Source organism: Aethalodelphis obliquidens, unplaced genomic scaffold (assembly GCF_003676395.1).
Source record: "Aethalodelphis obliquidens isolate GAN/ISIS:26980383/991018 unplaced genomic scaffold, ASM367639v1 scaffold5, whole genome shotgun sequence".
Taxonomy (NCBI): domain Eukaryota; kingdom Metazoa; phylum Chordata; class Mammalia; order Artiodactyla; family Delphinidae; genus Aethalodelphis; species Aethalodelphis obliquidens.
Genome location: NW_020837949.1, coordinates 6,883,294 through 6,888,865, shown reverse-complemented (window position 1 = coordinate 6,888,865; position 5,572 = coordinate 6,883,294).

The following is a 5,572-nucleotide window of genomic DNA, read 5'->3' as shown; positions in this document are numbered from 1 at the left end:
AACCAAAAAAAAAAAAAAAAAAAAAAAAAAGAATAAGGATTATCATAATGAAAGAGGTCCTGGAAAGGAAGTCAGGGAGCCTGTTGCTTTGGTTTTCTCACTCGCAGCGTGAGGCTAGTATACACTTTACCAAGTTTACCTAAGGTGTGGTGAGGCTCAAATGAGGGAAGGTCTTCAAAAGTGCTTTGAAACATACTGCAAGCCTAAGAAAGTGTTGATGTAGTAGGTGCAGGAGAATTTCTTGTTGATCAGTTAAACAGTTTCCTGGATGTTACTTAAATGATGCTTCTCTTCAGTCAAGGCTGGGCAGTGGCTGTTTCTTCACTTCCAGTTTGCTTGCCTGTGCTGGGGGGAAGCTAGCCTGAGACTGCAATTTGGGAAGCAGTGAGAGAACAGAAGTACGTGTGGGCAGAGACTGAAAAAAAGTTTGATGCAGAAAATATCAGGGTGACATATATAATGTGACCTATATAATGTGCTGACTTCTATCAGCAACTCAGGCGAGATAACCAGTTTTATGTATATGAGGAATTATAACAAATTGGAAAGGCAGGCACATTCCTGGAGAGGTTGGTTTAAACAGAATTCAAAATTAAGGATGTATGTAAAGCTATGTACATCAAATCAGTTCTTGGCTTTGAGGTTATAGTTTTAAAAAAATTATACAAGAAAAACAATATCTGCAAGCCAACCTCAATGAGTAAACAGCAGAATAAAACAATGAACAAGAATAGTTAAGTCAATCATTTTTTATTATTAGTAAGTAATAATTTGGGATGTTTATGCCCCCAGGGAGATTTGTGGGGCTGAGACAAGGATCTGAGGAACAGCAGGGAGCCCTTCTTATGCTACTTTGTTCTTGGCCGGTCATTACAATAACCTGGGGAGCTAAAAAAAATATTTATGTCGGGGCTCACCCTGGCATGATTTGATTCATCTGGGATGGGGCCTAGATGTTTTGTTTTGTTGGTTTTTTTTTTTTTTTTTGCGGTACGCGGGCCTCTCACTGTTGTGGCCTCTTCCGTTGTGGAGCACAGGCTCCGGACACGCAGGCCCAGCAGCCATGGCTCATGGGCCCAGCCGCTCTGCGGCATGTGGGATCCTCCCGGACCGGGGCACAAACCCACGTCCCCTGCATCGGCAGGCGGACTCTCAACCACTGCGCCACTAGGGAAGCCCAGATGTTTTTTGTTTTTTTGTTTTTTTTGATGTTTTATTTTTTAAAGTTCCCCCAAGTTATTCTAAAGTGCCTGCAAGTTTAGAAGATCATAGAAAGAGAAAGTGAATTATTGGACTGGAAATGACCAGTTAGCCTGCTTTCCCAGAACAGGGAGCTGTGGATTGAAGATCAAAAAAAGGATTTTTGAATCCACAATGGGAAGTCATAATTTGATTCTAGAGGCAGGACTCGGAAGGAAATAAGGCTATGGGAATGGTTGTTGAAAAAGTTCTGACTGATCTCAGTAGTTAAGTTAGGAGCTCCAGAGGCAGCATTCATTTCAGCTGTGCCCACTGCAGGCTCTGTCCAGAGACCTGGTATGGACAGGACGCTGCACGAGCACAGGTGGGAACAGCACCAGTGCCTGCACCGCCGTCCTCCCTAACCTCCATCGTGGTGAGGCCAGCACCTCTGTGTAAGGGCAGTTTGCTGAAGAACCGAAAGGGACTGTGGTGACGTCACAGTCACTGACGTCACTGATTATTTTAATAATCAGCCCAGGGACTTCCCTGGCGGTCCAGTGGTTAAGACTTCGCCTTCCAATGCAGGGGGTGCGGGTTCGATCCCTGGTCGGGGAGCTAAGATCCCACATTCCTCGCGGCCAGAAACCAAAACATAAAGCTGAAACAGTATTGTAACAAATTCAATAAAGACTCTAAAAATGGTCCACGTCAAACAAACGAAAAAAAAACCCCAAACAAACAAACAAAACAAAAAATATATAGTCACCCCACACTTAAATGTTGAAGGGTTGCCCACTGAGAAGATTGGAGAGGATGTACTGCAGTTATCGCCAACATAAAACATGTCTTCTGCATAAAGGGTTTCTGAGCCCTGGTGCCTGTGTTTAGGACTGTCGAGTAGCTTACTCAGTCACCAAGCCGTCACATGTCAAGGAAAGTGCCAGAGAGTCATTAAGAACTGAAGAGAACTTTACTCATCTACTGTGTCGAGACTTGCAAAGACTTGCAAAGATAGAATGCCTATTTGAAGTAGGCTGAGAATAAACTCAAGAGGGAAAAAGTAGTATTTTCTCCAAACTTTGCATAGGTATAAAGCAGAAATTTTCAGAAGTCACTGAGAAAGAGAGGGAGAGGGAGAGAGGGAAAAAAATACATGTGTGTGTGTTTGGGCATTTAAGTTTGAATTAAAATGTTGGCAGAAGGTGGATCTGAAAAAGGCAAGGATATTGAAAGCTCATTAGCAAGAGCAAATTGACCTTAAAACTGTATAATACAAAATATCTGACTGTGTTCCCCACATGAACACTTTCTGCCTCTTCTAAGTAGTCCTGGAGCTTTATCACCTTACCCCCAGCGACCCTCCCCTTCACATAGTCTTGCCTCTGATTTTTAGTTATACTTAGGATGTCAATGACTCTGAAACCTAAGGTGTTATCCTTCCTTGGAGGTTGGCGTAAAGCATCCCAAAGTGAAGATAAGGAAGTTGTAACCATGGACATGTCAGTGGGTGAGGAGAGCTTGAGGATTACATTGCAGTCCTTAAGCCTGCTTTTTAAACTAAGCAAGGAGCGACACTGAGGTAGAAGTGCAGATCTGGTTACCCTCTTCACTTAGCTAAGCGTGAATCTAGAGGATTTCTTCCTCAAATAAAGCTTGTAGTTGTTGAAAGGACACGGAGTGCACAGGGAACACCAGGAATTAGGGAGTGGCAGACACGTGTGTTAGCGCTCCCCAGAGAAACAGAACCAAAAGGAGATATAGAGATATATAAGAAGAGATTTATCAGAGGAATTAACTCATGCAATTATGGAGGCCAAGAAGTCCTATGATCTGCCAGCTGCAGGCTGGAAAGCCAGGAAAGCAGTGGCGTAATTCATTCCGAGTCCAAAGCCCCAAAACCAGGAGCAGCGATGTCCGAGGGCAGAAGGCGATGGCTGTGACGGCTCAAAGGAGGAGCAAATTTGCTCTCCCTCTGCCTTTTTGTTCCACTTACGCCCTCCGCGGATTGGATGATGCCCATCCACGCTGGTGAGGGCATCTTCTCTAATCAGTCTTGGATTAAATGCTAATTTCTTCTGGAAACGCCCTCACAGACACCCAGAAGTAACATTTTACCAGCTGTCTGGGCATCTCATGGCTCAGTCAAGTTCATGCATAAAATCAACCATCACAACACATAAGTGTTCTGGCATTTTTGAATGCCCTCTCCTTTGGCCTCTCCTTTAGTCCAATACCCTGTCCTGAGCAGAAGCTATCTAATTCCTAGGTGAGGAGATGAGAAGAAGCCCATTCCCACCTGAGAGACTGAGGGCCCAGCCCCGCGTCCTTCCGCTACGAGAAATGTTTATTAACAATGATACTTGACATCTATAATCCACTTCATCCAGTTGCTTTCTCCTCCTCAGAAAGTTAGATAACTGCCTCACAGTTACTCAGTAACTCACAGAAACAAGTCTGAGGACTGGACACCTCTCCCAGTGAGGGTCTCTCCCACCCTCGCATCTCTCAGCCCCATCAGCCTGTTGGTCACTGGAGTCCATGGTCCGTGGACAGCAGCCCCCTCCTCGTGCCCTTCTTGTTTTCCTTCTGGGAAGTGTCCCCCAATCCCCCCATTCACCATGCATCTGCTGTATCCACTACTGGTTTTTGTGACCTGTGGTTGCTAGGGTTGGCAGTTACAAGATAATGCTAGTACCACGAAGCCTGTGCATTTAAATCCTGTTTGAGCTGAGTAGCTTTGCTCATATCTCATGACAGTGAACTGAACTCTGGCTGCCAGGGGTGAAAGTACGATGGCTCTGTGTGTGCAAAATTCACCCTCTGTGAAGGAGAAACGTAAAGTGGATATACTATGTGGTATCTTATTGTGTAAAAAGAGAAGTAGTTATAAGTAGTTTAATGCTTAGGAAGGGAAGTAATTTTAACTACTTTATATTGAAAAGATAGCTTAAACGCTTGGGACTAACCTAGCTTCTCTTCCACCTCTAGGAACAAGGGAAGATGTTGATGTATAGGTCAGAATGTGTGCTCTGAAATGTGTCTCACTGGTGGAAATGAGTTTACTTGGAGCTTTTCAGAGCTTTTACTTGCCAGTTTCCTCTAATAATAGTGACATGATATTTACAATCGGGGGCAGACTATGGCCAAGGAACAGAGGGAAGAAAATCACTGGCTTCTGGGAACATAACCTTTGCTAACCTGTAAGCTCCTTGAGAATAGTATTAAGTCTGTGAGATACTCATTCTTTATCCTGGAAGTATGCCTAGCAGAGAAAGTACTTGATGACTGTCCTTCTGAGTACGGTGCTCTAAGTACATGTCTCACTTGGACCAATAATGCCCTTTCATATACTAAATGCAGTGGAACAAAAGAGTACTAGTCGGGGGTGGCCCTCTGGAAGGTCTGCCTCTACCCAGGGCGATAATCAGCCTTGGAGATCTCTGTCTTAACAAGATAGGGACTAGTCATTTAGGAAGACAGACACTATTTTGAGGATAATTACAAGGACTTACCTTTTGGAGGTAATTACTTTTGTTGGGTGCCTATAAGCACTGTTCTCATTTGATTTGTAACTGTGGAATAGACATTATTTTCTTCATTTATATATAAAGAGACCAAGTGAAGCTCAGAGAAGTGAAATTGCTCACAGTTACAGCTAATGAGTGGTGATTTTGGAATTTAAACTCAGGTATGTCAAACTGCAAAGCCCACCCGCTGCCCAAGCAGCAGCTGGCACATAGTAGGTGCTCAGTAAATATTTGTGGAATGAGTGAATGAGTTTTCCCCTTCCCATTTCTTCTCCATCAGCCTACCTTGTCCTCTCCCCCGCTCCTCCTCTGACTTGGCCTGACGTTTCAAAGTGACGTTGACTTACATTTAAAGGTTCTGGAAGAGGCTGCTGTTAAAATGCTGTGAGTGCACCTTACCTGGGAGGAAGAGTGTGGCCCTCTTCTGACACAGACCAGGTCACTTCTCTGTCATCCAGTCCAATGCAAAGGCCTGGAGTTGATCCAGGTAAATTTGGATTGAGACGAGGGAGAGTGGGGAGGTGAAGGCTGCAAAGGAGTGAGCCAAGAGGAAAGGCCAGAACAAAGAGTCCGGAGACAATTGCCAATTTTTCAAAAGGGTCAGGTCCTTTGGGATGAGATCCCCAATAAATATTAGCCGAATTAACAGAAATCCAGCCCCAGGGCCCGCCTGCCTTGTTGGGGACTCTAGGACAGGCAGGTATGAGAGGCATACCCGCGCAGGGTCACTTTGGGGGCGGCGGTGGTCCCCTGGCCCCGGAGCGGCCCCGTTGGTCCCCGCAGGCGGGCAGGAGCTCGGAGGCCATTGGCTGGCGCGCGGGCGGCGGAGGGGCGGGGAGCGCCGCCGAAGGGGACTGTTTGCT